The sequence below is a fragment of the Rana temporaria genome, chromosome 6 (assembly GCF_905171775.1).
Source record: "Rana temporaria chromosome 6, aRanTem1.1, whole genome shotgun sequence".
In the NCBI taxonomy this organism is placed as follows: Eukaryota; Metazoa; Chordata; class Amphibia; order Anura; family Ranidae; genus Rana; species Rana temporaria.
In genome coordinates, this window is record NC_053494.1 from 232,958 (window position 1) to 247,968 (window position 15,011).

At 48.3% G+C, this 15,011-nt stretch overlaps 1 protein-coding gene across 2 annotated transcripts in view; it reads right to left on the reverse strand.

Moving 5' to 3' along the window:
* LOC120942874 (carbonic anhydrase 4-like) overlaps positions 1–5,229 on the reverse strand; it is a 58,838-nt gene extending 53,609 nt beyond the window's left edge. For both annotated transcript variants that reach the window (XM_040355802.1, XM_040355803.1), the window contains exon 1: positions 5,190–5,229. The gene's annotated coding sequence lies outside the window, so the exon portion shown is untranslated. The remainder of the gene's footprint in view (positions 1–5,189) is intronic.
* Between the last annotated feature and the right edge of the window lie 9,782 nt (positions 5,230–15,011).

The following is a 15,011-nucleotide window of genomic DNA, read 5'->3' on the forward strand; positions in this document are numbered from 1 at the left end:
GAGAAGGATCTGGGGGATCCATAGTGGAGAAGGGTCTGGGGGGATCCGTAGTGGAGAAGGGTCTGGGGGGATCCGTAGTGGAGAGGGATCTGGGGGGGATCTGTAGTGGAGAGGGATCTGGGGGGATCTGTAGTGGAGAAGGATCTGGGGGGGATCCGTAGTGGAGAAGGGTCTGGGGGGATCCATAGTGGAGAAGGGTCTGGGGGGATCCATAGTGGAGAAGGGTCTGGGGGGATCCGTAGTGGAGAGGGATCTGGGGGGATCTGTAGTGGAGAGGGATCTGGGGGGATCCGTAGTGGAGAAGGATCTGGGGGGGTCCGTAGTGGAGAAGGATCTGGGGGGGATCCGTAGTGGAGAAGGATCTGGGGGGATCTGTAGTGGAGAAGGATCTGGGAGGATCTGTAGTGGAGAAGGATCTGGGGGGATCCGTAGTGGAGAAGGATCTGGGGGGATCTGTAGTGGAGAAGGATCTGGGGGATCCGTAGTGGAGAAGGATCTGGGGGGATCTGTAGTGGAGAAGGATCTGGGAGGATCTGTAGTGGAGAAGGATCTGGGGGGATCCGTAGTGGAGAAGGATCTGTGAGGATCCGTAGTGGAGAAAGATCTGGGGGGATCTGTAGTGGAGAAGGGTCTGGGGGGATCCGTAGTGAAGAAAGGATCTGGGGGGATCCGTAGTGGAGAAGGATCTGAGGGGGATCTGTAGTGGAGAAGGGTCTGGGGGGATCCGTAGTGGAGAAGGATCTGGGGGGATCCGTAGTGGAGAAGGATCTGAGGGGGATCTGTAGTGGAGAAGGGTCTGGGGGATCCGTAGTGGAGAAGGATCTGGGGGGATCCGTAGTGGAGAAGGATCTGAGGGGGATCTGTAGTGGAGAAGGGTCTGGGGGGATCCGTAGTGGAGAAGGATCTGGGGGGATCTGTAGTGGAGAAGGGTCTGGGGGGATCCGTAGTGAAGAAAGGATCTGGGGGGATCCGTAGTGGAGAAGGATCTGAGGGGGATCTGTAGTGGAGAAGGGTCTGGGGGGATCCGTAGTGGAGAAGGATCTGGGGGGATCCGTAGTGGAGAAGGATCTGAGGGGGATCTGTAGTGGAGAAGGGTCTGGGGGGATCCGTAGTGGAGAAGGATCTGGGGGGATCTGTAGTGGAGAAGGATCTGGGAGGATCTGTAGTGGAGAAGGATCTGGGGGAATCCGTAGTGGAGAAGGATCTGGGGGGATCTGTAGTGGAGAAGGATCTGGGGGATCCGTAGTGGAGAAGGATCTGGGGGGATCTGTAGTGGAGAAGGATCTGGGAGGATCTGTAGTGGAGAAGGATCTGGGGGGATCCGTAGTGGAGAAGGATCTGGGAGGATCTGTAGTGGAGAAGGATCTGGGGGGATCCGTAGTGGAGAAGGATCTGGGAGGATCCGTAGTGGAGAAAGATCTGGGGGATCCGTAGTGGAGAAGGATCTGGGGGGATCTGTAGTGGAGAAGGATCTGGGAGGATCCGTAGTGGAGAAAGATCTGGGGGGATCTGTAGTGGAGAAGGGTCTGGGGGGATCCGTAGTGGAGAGGGATCTGGGGGATCCGTAGTGGAGAGGGATCTGGGGGGTCCGTAGTGGAGAAGGATCTGGGGGGATCTGTAGTGGAGAAGGATCTGGGGGATCCGTAGTGGAGAAGGATCTGGGGGGTCCGTAGTGGAGAGGGATCTGGGGGGTCCGTAGTGGAGAAGGATCTGGGGGGATCTGTAGTGGAGAAGGATCTGGGGGGATCTGTAGTGGAGAAGGGTCTGGGGGGATCCGTAGTGGAGAGGGATCTGGGGGATCCGTAGTGGAGAGGGATCTGGGGGGTCCGTAGTGGAGAAGGATCTGGGGGGATCTGTAGTGGAGAAGGATCTGGGGGATCCGTAGTGGAGAAGGATCTGGGGGGTCCGTAGTGGAGAGGGATCTGGGGGGTCCGTAGTGGAGAAGGATCTGGGGGGATCTGTAGTGGAGAAGGATCTGGGGGATCCGTAGTGGAGAAGGATCTGGGGGATCTGTAGTGGAGAAGGGTCTGGGGGGATCCGTAGTGGAGAGGGATCTGGGGGATCTGTAGTGGAGAAGGATCTGGGGGGTCCGTAGTGGAGAAGGATCTGGGGGGTCCGTAGTGGAGAAGGATCTGGGGGTTTTGGTAGATCATAAGCTCAATAATAACATGCAATGCCAAGCTGCGGTTTCCTTCTTGTATAGAGAGGGATGGACTCCAGAGACAGAGATATAATTTTGCCCCCCTCCCCCCCCTGTACAAATCATTAGTAAATCTCATCTGGAATATGAAGTTCAGTTTTGGGCTCCAGTTCTCAGAAAGGATACCGGGGAACTGGAGAAAGTGCAGAGAAGAGCAACCAAACTGATAAGAGGCATGGAGGAGCTCAGCTATGAGGAAAGATTAGAGGAACTGAATTTATTCTCTCCTGAGAAGAGGAGAATTAGGGGGGATATGATCTCCATGTATAAATACATAAGGGGGGATATGATCTCCATGTATAAATACATAAGGGGGGATATGATCTCCATGTATAAATACATAAGGGGGGGGTATGATCTCCATGTATAATACATAAGGGGGGGGTATGATCTCCATGTATAAATACATAAGGGGGGATATGATCTCCATGTATAATACATAAGGGGGGGATATGATCTCCATGTATAAATACATAAGGGGGGATATGATCTCCATGTATAAATACATAAGGGGGGGGATATGATCTCCATGTATAAATACATAAGGGGGGATATGATCTCCATGTATAAATACATAAGGGGGGATATGATCTCCATGTATAAATACATAAGGGGGGATATGATCTCCATGTATAAATACATAAGGGGGATATGATCTCCATGTATAAATACATAAGGGGGGATATGATCTCCATGTATAAATACATAAGGGGGGGTATGATCTCCATGTATAAATACATAAGGGGGGATATGATCTCCATGTATAAATACATAAGGGGGGATATGATCTCCATGTATAAATACATAAGGGGGGGATATGATCTCCATGTATAAATACATAAGGGGGGATATGATCTCCATGTATAAATACATAAGGGGGGGATATGATCTCCATGTATAATACATAAGTGGGGGATATGATCTCCTTGTATAATACATAAGGGGGGGATATGATCTCCATGTATAAATACATAAGGGGGGATATGATCTCCATGTATAAATACATAAGGGGGGATATGATCTCCATGTATAAATACATAAGGGGGGGATATGATCTCCATGTATAAATACATAAGGGGGGGATATGATCTCCATGTATAATACATAAGGGGGGATAGGATCTCCATGTATAAATACATAAGGGGGGGGATATGATCTCCATGTATAAATACATAAGGGGGGATATGATCTCCATGTATAAATACATAAGGGGGGGATATGATCTCCATGTATAAATACATAAGGGGGGATATGATCTCCATGTATAAATACATAAGGGGGGATATGATCTCCATGTATAAATACATAAGGGGGGATATGATCTCCATGTATAAATACATAAGGGGGGGGGTATGATCTCCATGTATAATACATAAGGGGGGATATGATCTCCATGTATAAATACATAAGGGGGGATATGATCTCCATGTATAAATACATAAGGGGGGGGTATGATCTCCATGTATAATACATAAGGGGGGATATGATCACCATGTATAATACATAAGGGGGGATATGATCACCATGTATAAATACATAAGGGGGGATATGATCTCCATGTATAAATACATAAGGGGGGGATATGATCTCCATGTATAATACATAAGGGGGGATATGATCTCCATGTATAATACATAAGGGGGGGTATGATCTCCATGTATAAATACATAAGGGGGGGATGATCTCCATGTATAAATACATAAGGGGGGGGGTATGATCTCCATGTATAAATACATAGGGGGGGATATGATCTCCATGTATAAATACATAAGGGGGGATATGATCTCCATGTATAAATACATAAGGGGGGGATATGATCTCCATGTATAAATACATAAGGGGGGATATGATCTCAATGTATAAATACATAAGGGGGGATATGATCTCCATGTATAAATACATAAGGGGGGGGTATGATCTCCATGTATAATACATAAGGGGGGATATGATCTCCATGTATAAATACATAAGGGGGGATATGATCTCCATGTATAAATACATAAGGGGGGGGGTATGATCTCCATGTATAATACATAAGGGGGGATATGATCTCCATGTATAAATACATAAGGGGGGGATATGATCTCCATGTATAATACATAAGGGGGGGGTATGATCTCCATGTATAATACATAAGGGGGGGGTATGATCTCCATGTATAAATACATAAGGGGGGATATGATCTCCATGTATAAATACATAAGGGGGGATATGATCTCCATGTATAAATACATAAGGGGGGGTATGATCTCCATGTATAAATACATAAGGGGGGGGATATGATCTCCATGTATAAATACATAAGGGGGGATATGATCTCCATGTATAAATATATAAGGGGGGATATGATCTCCATGTATAAATACATAAGGGGGGATATGATCTCCATGTATAAATACATAAGGGGGGATATGATCTCCATGTATAAATACATAAGGGGGGATATGATCTCCATGTATAAATACATAAGGGGGGGGGGTATGATCTCCATGTATAATACATAAGGGGGGATATGATCTCCATGTATAAATACATAAGGGGGGGATATGATCTCCATGTATAATACATAAGGGGGGGGTATGATCTCCATGTATAAATACATAAGGGGGGATATGATCTCCATGTATAATACATAAGGGGGGGATATGATCTCCATGTATAATACATAAGGGGGGGGGTATGATCTCCATGTATAAATACATAAGGGGGGATATGATCTCCATGTATAATACATAAGGGGGGGGTATGATCTCCATGTATAAATACATAAGGGGGGATATGATCTCCATGTATAATACATAAGGGGGGGATATGATCTCCATGTATAATACATAAGGGGGGATATGATCTCCATGTATAATACATAAGGGGGGATATGATCTCCATGTATAATACATAAGGGGGGGATATGATCTCCATGTATAATACATAAGGGGGGGTGTGAATCCTCTCTGTATCAGTAGATAGGAGGTAGAATATTAGAACTCACCGCTCTCACGGGAGACGCTCTCGGAGGTCGGAGGTCTCGGGACGGAGGTTGTATTTATAGGAAGGAATCGCTTGTCTTGTGAATATAAACACTCAGCCCGGGGGAAGGACGAGAGAAATTCTGCCCCAGGCAAGGAGAAATTCCTCAGCCGTTGTCTGTCAACCGAGGAGTTCAATCATCACTTCGTCCAGGCAGAGGACATAAAAGTCACCAATCATTATAACCTCCCATACTCCGTCCTTATACTATAGATAGGAGGCATTGGCCTCCCTCGTCAGAGACTATAGATAGGAGGCATTGGCCTCCCTCGTCAGAGACTATAGATAGGAGGCATTGGCCTCCCTCGTCAGAGACTATAGATAGGAGGCATTAGCCTCCCTCGTCAGAGACTATAGATAGGAGGCATTAGCCTCCCTCGTCAGAGACTATAGATAGGAGGCATTGGCCTCCCTCATCAGAGACTATAGATAGGAGGCATTGGCCTCCCTCGTCAGAGACTATAGATAGGAAGCATTGGCCTCCCTCGTCAGAGACTATAGATAGGAGGCATTAGCCTCCCTCGTCAGAGACTATAGATAGGAGGCATTGGCCTCCCTCGTCAGAGACTATAGATAGGAGGCATTGGCCTCCCTCGTCAGAGACTATAGATAGGAGGCATTGGCCTCCCTCGTCAGAGACTATAGATAGGAGGCATTGGCCTCCCTCGTCAGAGACTATAGATAGGAGGCATTGGCCTCCCTCGTCAGAGACTATACATAGGAGGCATTGGCCTCCCTCATCAGAGACTATAGATAGGAGGCATTGGCCTCCCTCGTCAGAGACTATAGATAGGAGGCATTGGCCTCCCTCGTCAGAGACTATAGATAGGAGGCATTGGCCTCCCTCGTCAGAGACTATAGATAGGAGGCATTGGCCTCCCTCGTCAGAGACTATAGATAGGAGGCATTGGCCTCCCTCGTCAGAGACTATAGATAGGAGGCATTGGCCTCCCTCGTCAGAGACTATACATAGGAGGCATTGGCCTCCCTCATCAGAGACTATAGATAGGAGGCATTGGCCTCCCTCGTCAGAGACTATAGATAGGAGGCATTGGCCTCCCATACTCCGTCCTTATACTATAGATAGGAGGTATTGGCCTTCCATACTCCGTCCTTATACTATAGATAGGAGGTATTGGCCTTCCATACTCCGTCCTTATACTATAGATAGGAGGCATTGACCTTCCATACTCCGTCCTTATACTATAGATAGGAGGCATTGGCCTCCCATACTCCGTCCTTATACTATAGATAGGAGGCATTGGCCTCCCATACTCCGTCCTTATACTATAGATAGGAGGCATTGGCCTCCCATACTCCGTCCTTATACTATAGATAGGAGGCATTGGCCTTCCATACTCCGTCCTTATACTATAGATAGGAGGTATTGGCCTCCCATACTCCGTCCTTATACTATAGATAGGAGGCATTGGCCTCCCATACTCCGTCCTTATACTATAGATAGGAGGCATTGGCCTTCCATACTCCGTCCTTATACTATAGATAGGAGGTATTGGCCTCCCATACTCCGTCCTTATACTATAGATAGGAGGCATTGGCCTTCCATACTCCGTCCTTATACTATAGATAGGAGGCATTGGCCTCCCATACTCCGTCCTTATACTATAGATAGGAGGCATTGGCCTCCCATACTCCGTCCTTATACTATAGATAGGAGGCATTGGCCTCCCATACTCCGTCCTTATACTATAGATAGGAGGTATTGGCCTCCCTCGTCAGAGACTATAGATAGGAGGCATTGGCCTCCCTCGTCAGAGACTATAGATAGGAGGCATTGGCCTCCCTCGTCAGAGACTATAGATAGGAGGCATTGGCCTCCCTCGTCAGAGACTATAGATAGGAGGCATTGGCCTCCCTCATCAGAGACTATAGATAGGAGGTATTGGCCTTCCATACTCCGTCCTTATACTATAGATATGAGGTATTGGCCTTCCATACTCCGTCCTTATACTATAGATAGGAGGCATTGGCCTCCCATACTCCGTCCTTATACTATAGATAGGAGGCATTGGCCTTCCATACTCCGTCCTTATACTATAGATAGGAGGCATTGGCCTCCCATACTCCGTCCTTATACTATAGATAGGAGGCATTGGCCTCCCATACTCCGTCCTTATACTATAGATAGGAGGCATTGGCCTCCCATACTCCGTCCTTATACTATAGATAGGAGGCATTGGCCTCCCATACTCCGTCCTTATACTATAGATAGGAGGCATTGGCCTTCCATACTCCGTCCTTATACTATAGATAGGAGGCATTGGCCTTCCATACTCCGTCCTTATACTATAGATAGGAGGTATTGGCCTCCCATACTCCGTCCTTATACTATAGATAGGCGGCATTGGCCTTCCATACTCCGTCCTTATACTATAGATAGGAGGCATTGGCCTTCCATACTCCGTCCTTATACTATAGATAGGAGGCATTGGCCTTCCATACTCCGTCCTTATACTATAGATAGGCGGCATTGGCCTTCCATACTCCGTCCTTATACTATAGATAGGAGGCATTGGCCTTCCATACTCCGTCCTTATACTATAGATAGGAGGTATTGGCCTTCCATACTCCGTCCTTATACTATAGATAGGAGGCATTGGCCTCCCATACTCCGTCCTTATACTATAGATAGGAGGCATTGGCCTTCCATACTCCGTCCTTATACTATAGATAGGAGGCATTGGCCTTCCATACTCCGTCCTTATACTATAGATAGGAGGTATTGGCCTTCCATACTCCGTCCTTATACTATAGATAGGAGGCATTGGCCTTCCATACTCCGTCCTTATACTATAGATAGGAGGTATTGGCCTCCCATACTCCGTCCTTATACTATAGATAGGAGGCATTGGCCTTCCATACTCCGTCCTTATACTATAGATAGGAGGTATTGGCCTCCCATACTCCGTCCTTATACTATAGATAGGAGGCATTGGCCTCCCATACTCCGTCCTTATACTATAGATAGGCGGCATTGGCCTTCCATACTCCGTCCTTATACTATAGATAGGAGGCATTGGCCTCCCTCGTCAGAGACTATAGATAGGAGGCATTGGCCTCCCTCATCAGAGACTATAGATAGGAGGCATTGGCCTCCCATACTCCGTCCTTATACTATAGATAGGAGGCATTGGCCTTCCATACTCCATCCTTATACTATAGATAGGAGGTATTGGCCTGCCATACTCCGTCCTTATACTATAGATAGGAGGCATTGGCCTCCCTCGTCAGAGACTATAGATAGGAGGCATTGGCCTCCCTCGTCAGAGACTATAGATAGGAGGTATTGGCCTCCCTCGTCAGAGACTATAGATAGGAGGCATTGGCCTCCCTCATCAGAGACTATAGATAGGAGGCATTGGCCTCCCTCGTCAGAGACTATAGATAGGAGGCATTGGCCTCCCATACTCCGTCCTTATACTATAGATAGGAGGCATTGGCCTCCCATACTCCGTCCTTATACTATAGATAGGAGGCATTGGCCTTCCATACTCCATCCTTATACTATAGATAGGAGGTATTGGCCTTCCATACTCCGTCCTTATACTATAGATAGGAGGTATTGGCCTCCCATACTCCGTCCTTATACTATAGATAGGAGGTATTGGCCTCCCATACTCCGTCCTTATACTATAGATAGGAGGCATTGGCCTTCCATACTCCGTCCTTATACTATAGATAGGAGGCATTGGCCTCCCTCGTCAGAGACTATAGATAGGAGGCATTGGCCTCCCTCGTCAGAGACTATAGATAGGAGGTATTGGCCTCCCTCGTCAGAGACTATAGATAGGAGGCATTGGCCTCCCTCATCAGAGACTATAGATAGGAGGCATTGGCCTCCCTCGTCAGAGACTATAGATAGGAGGCATTGGCCTCCCATACTCCGTCCTTATACTATAGATAGGAGGCATTGGCCTCCCATACTCCGTCCTTATACTATAGATAGGAGGCATTGGCCTCCCATACTCCGTCCTTATACTATAGATAGGAGGCATTGGCCTCCCATACTCCGTCCTTATACTATAGATAGGAGGTATTGGCCTCCCTCGTCAGAGACTATAGATAGGAGTCATTGGCCTCCCTAGTCAGAGACTATAGATAGGAGGCATTGGCCTCCCTCGTCAGAGACTATAGATAGGAGGCATTGGCCTCCCTCGTCAGAGACTATAGATAGGAGGCATTGGCCTCCCTCATCAGAGACTATAGATAGGAGGTATTGGCCTCCCTCATCAGAGACTATAGATAGGAGGTATTGGCCTCCCTCGTCAGAGACTATAGATAGGAGGTATTGGCCTTCCTCGTCAGAGACTATAGATAGGAGGTATTGGCCTTCCTCGTCAGAGACTATAGATAGGAGGTATTGGCCTCCCTCGTCAGAGATTATAGATAGGAGGCATTGGCCTCCCTCGTCAGAGACTATAGATAGGAAGCATTGGCCTCCCTCGTCAGAGACTATAGATAGGAGGCATTGGCCTCCCTCATCAGAGACTATAGATAGGAGGTATTGGCCTCCCTCGTCAGAGATTATAGATAGGAGGCATTGGCCTCCCTCGTCAGAGACTATAGATAGGAAGCATTGGCCTCCCTCGTCAGAGACTATAGATAGGAGGTATTGGCCTCCCTCGTCAGAGATTATAGATAGGAGGCATTGGCCTCCCTCGTCAGAGACTATAGATAGGAAGCATTGGCCTCCCTCGTCAGAGACTATAGATAGGAGGCATTGGCCTCCCTCATCAGAGACTATAGATAGGAGGTATTGGCCTCCCTCGTCAGAGGTTATAGATAGGAGGCATTGGCCTCCCTCGTCAGAGACTATAGATAGGAGGCATTGGCCTCCCTCGTCAGAGACTATAGATAGGAGGCATTGGCCTCCCATACTCCGTCCTTATACTATAGATAGGAGGCATTGGCCTCCCATACTCCGTCCTTATACTATAGATAGGAGGCATTGGCCTCCCATACTCCGTCCTTATACTATAGATAGGAGGCATTGGCCTCCCATACTCCGTCCTTATACTATAGATAGGAGACATTGGCCTCCCTCGTCAGAGACTATAGATAGGAGGCATTGGCCTCCCTCGTCAGAGACTATAGATAGGAGGCATTGGCCTCCCTCATCAGAGACTATAGATAGGAGGTATTGGCCTCCCTCGTCAGAGATTATAGATAGGAGGCATTGGCCTCCCTCGTCAGAGACTATAGATAGGAGGTATTGGCCTCCCTCGTCAGAGACTATAGATAGGAGGTATTGGCCTCCCTCGTCAGAGACTATAGATAGGAGGTATTGGCCTCCCTCGTGAGAGATTATAGATAGGAGGCATTGGCCTCCCTCGTCAGAGACTATAGATAGGAGGTATTGGCCTCCCTCGTCAGAGACTATAGATAGGAGGTATTGGCCTCCCTCGTCAGAGACTATAGATAGGAGGTATTGGCCTCCCTCGTCAGAGACTATAGATAGGAGGTATTGGCCTTCCTCGTCAGAGACTATAGATAGGAGGTATTGGCCTCCCTCGTCAGAGATTATAGATAGGAGGCATTGGCCTCCCTCGTCAGAGACTATAGATAGGAAGCATTGGCCTCCCTCGTCAGAGACTATAGATAGGAGGCATTGGCCTCCCTCATCAGAGACTATAGATAGGAGGTATTGGCCTCCCTCGTCAGAGATTATAGATAGGAGGCATTGGCCTCCCTCGTCAGAGACTATAGATAGGAGGCATTGGCCTCCCTCGTCAGAGACTATAGATAGGAGGCATTGGCCTCCCTCATCAGAGACTATAGATAGGAGGTATTGGCCTCCCTCGTCAGAGATTATAGATAGGAGGCATTGGCCTCCCTCGTCAGAGACTATAGATAGGAAGCATTGGCCTCCCTCGTCAGAGACTATAGATAGGAGGCATTGGCCTCCCTCATCAGAGACTATAGATAGGAGGTATTGGCCTCCCTCGTCAGAGACTATAGATAGGAGGCATTGGTCTCCCTCGTCAGAGACTATAGATAGGAGGTATTGGCCTCCCTCGTCAGAGACTATAGATAGGAGGTATTGGCCTCCCTCGTCAGAGACTATAGATAGGAGGTATTGGCCTCCCTCGTCAGAGACTATAGATAGGAGGTATTGGCCTCCCTCGTCAGAGATTATAGATAGGAGGCATTGGCCTCCCTCGTCAGAGACTATAGATAGGAGGCATAAAAAATGGAAGAGTTCCCCGTGGGGCTTTTAGGCAGCAATGTGAAAAATTTAGAAGTACTGGTTGCTATATAAAAGTATTTATTAACAAAAAGCTTAGATATCACAATGCATAAAAGTTGCAATGCATAAAAGCAAATACAAAAGGTCACATTCCATGGTGCATTAGACATGATAATTACACATATTGTTATATTACATGATTGTACAATGTTGATCTCCGACGCGTTTCGACCAGTAGAGGTCTCTTCAGGGGGATAATTCGTTTCTAAAAAGGTAAATCACAAAAGTATAAAATTAATAAAAGAACTAGCATGTCAACATACATCACATAGATTCGACCATGAGAATATATTTACCGCTAAAACATGGAATAGAAGATATTTGAAGCCGCTGCATAGTCCGATGGGACCTACAGGAAGTCCCCACCTTCCCGAGGGTAAGGGGTCCATCCAAGGAGGTCTTCAAGGAGCCTCATTAATGACACCCTCCCGGTGGGGGGAGGGGAGGAACCGGCACCTGCAATGAGCACCCACAGTAGCCATAATTAGATTAAAGAGGGTTGAGTAGGGTAATTACAAGTAAACCTATCAGGGTGATGGTTAGATTGTATATGTGTGTACGGAATGGAAGGGCAAAGACAACTACAAGTTGCCAATATATAATGTTGGTCAAGGCATTTGTGACCGTTCATGAATAAATAATGAGGGGTAGGAAAGGTTGGGATAGTATAATGTGAGATAATAAACTGGGTAAAAGAGAGGTGCAGTGTCGGTACGTGTGACGGACTGCCAAATAAAATGGTCAGATGATAAAAAATATTTATTATAATGTAACTCCCGGAGAAAACGTTCTGCCTTCCCTCGTCTCTCCCGGAGAAAACGTTCTGCCTTCCCTCATCTCTCCCGGAGAAAACTTTCTACCTTCCCTCATCTCTCCCGGAGAAAACGTTCTGCCTTCCCTTGTCTCTCCCGGAGAAAACGTTCTGCCTTCCCTCGTCTCTCCCGGAGAAAACGTTCTGCCTTCACCGTCTCTCCCGGAGAAAACGTTCGACCTTCCCTCATCTCTCCCGGAGAAAACGTTCTGCCTTCACCGTCTCTCCCGGAGAAAACGTTCTGCCTTCCCTCGTCTCTCCCGGAGAAAACGTTCTGCCTTCCCTCGTCTCTCCCGGAGAAAACTTTCTACCTTCCCTCATCTCTCCCGGAGAAAACTTTCTGCCTTCCTTGTCTCTCCCGAAGAAAACTTTCTACCTTCCCTCATCTCTCCCGGAGAAAACGTTCGACCTTCCCTCATCTCTCCCGGAGAAAACGTTCTGCCTTCCCTCGTCTCTCCCGGAGAAAACTTTCTACCTTCCCTCATCTCTCCCGGAGAAAACGTTCTGCCTTCCCTCATCTCTCCCGGAGAAAACTTTCTACCTTCCCTCATCTCTCCCGGAGAAAACGTTCTGCCTTCCCCCGTCTCTCCCGGAGAAAACTTTCTACCTTCCCTCGTCTCTCCCGGAGAAAACTTTCTACCTTCCCTCGTCTCTCCCGGAGAAAACGTTCTCCCTTCCCTCGTCTCTCCCGGAGAAAACATTCTGCCTTCCCCCGTCTCTCCCGGAGAAAACTTTCTACCTTCCCTCGTCTCTCCCGGAGAAAACTTTCTACCCTCCCTCGTCTCTCCCGGAGAAAACTTTCTACCTTCCCTCATCTCTCCCGGAGAAAACTTTCTGCCTTCCTCGTCTCTCCCGAAGAAAACTTTCTACCTTCCCTCATCTCTCCCGGAGAAAACTTTCTACCTTCCCTCATCTCTCCCGGAGAAAACGTTCTACCTTCCCTCATCTCTCCCAGAGAAAACTTTCTACCTTCACTGTCTCTCCCGGAGAAAACTTTCTGCCTTCCCTCGTCTCTCCCGGAGAAAACGTTCTGTCTTCCCTCGTCTCTCCCGGAGAAAACTTTCTACCTTCCCTCATCTCTCCCAGAGAAAACTTTCTGCCTTCCCTCGTCTCTCCCGGAGAAAACGTTCGACCTTCCCTCCTCTCTCCCGGAGAAAACGTTCGACCTTCCCTCATCTCTCCCGGAGAAAATGTTCGACCTTCACTGTCTCTCCAGGAGAAAACTTTCTGCCTTCCCCCGTCTCTCCCGGAGAAAACTTTCTACCTTCCCTCATCTCTCCCGGAGAAAACGTTCTGCCTTCACCGTCTCTCCAGGAGAAAACGTTCTGCCTTCACCGTCTCTCCCGGAGAAAACTTTCTGTCTTCCTCGTCTCTCCCGGAGAAAACTTTCTGTCTTCACTGTCTCTCCCGGAGAAAACTTTCTGCCTTCACTGTCTCTCCCGGAGAAAACTTTCTGTCTTCACCGTCTCTCCCGGAGAAAACTTTCTACCTTCCCTCGTCTCTCCCGGAGAAAACTTTCTACCTACCCTCATCTCTCCTGGAGAAAACTTTCTGCCTTCCCTCGTCTCTCCCGGAGAAAACTTTCTGCCTTCACTGTCTCTCCCGGAGAAAACGTTCTGCCTTCCCTCATCTCTCCCGGAGAAAACTTTCTGCCTTCCCTCGTCTCTCCCGGAGAAAACTTTCTGCCTTCCCTCGTCTCTCCCGGAGAAAACTTTCTGCCTTCCCTCGTCTCTCCCGGAGAAAACTTTCTGCCTTCACTGTCTCTCCCGGAGAAAACGTTCTGCCTTCCCTCATCTCTCCCGGAGAAAATGTTCTGCCTTCCCTCATCTCTCCCGGTGAAAACGTTCTGCCTTCCCTCATCTCTCCCGGAGAAAACGTTCTGCCTTCACTGTCTCTCCCGGAGAAAACGTTCTGCCTTCCCTCGTCTCTCCCGGAGAAAACGTTCTGCCTTCCCTCGTCTCTCCCGGAGAAAACGTTCTGCCTTCACTCGTCTCTCCCGGAGAAAACGTTCGACCTTCCCTCATCTCTCCCGGAGAAAACGTTCGACCTTCCCTCATCTCTCCCGGAGAAAATGTTCGACCTTCACTGTCTCTCCAGGAGAAAACTTTCTGCCTTCCCCCGTCTCTCCCGGAGAAAACTTTCTACCTTCCCTCATCTCTCCCGGAGAAAACGTTCTGCCTTCACCGTCTCTCCCGGAGAAAACTTTCTGTCTTCCTCGTCTCTCCCGGAGAAAACTTTCTGTCTTCACTGTCTCTCCCGGAGAAAACTTTCTGCCTTCACTGTCTCTCCCGGAGAAAACTTTCTGTCTTCACTGTCTCTCCCGGAGAAAACTTTCTACCTTCCCTCGTCTCTCCCGGAGAAAACTTTCTACCTACCCTCATCTCTCCCGGAGAAAACTTTCTGCCTTCCCTCGTCTCTCCCGGAGAAAACTTTCTGCCTTCACTGTCTCTCCCGGAGAAAACGTTCTGCCTTCCCTCATCTCTCCCGGAGAAAACGTTCTGCCTTCCCTCGTCTCTCCCGGAGAAAACTTTCTACCTTCCCTCGTCTCTCCCGGAGAAAACTTTCTACCTTCCCTCGTCTCTCCCGGAGAAAACTTTCTGCCTTCACTGTCTCTCCCGGAGAAAACGTTCTGCCTTCCCTCGTCTCTCCCGGAGAAAACGTTCTGCCTTCCCTCGTCTCTCCTGGAGAAAACGTTCTCCCTTCCC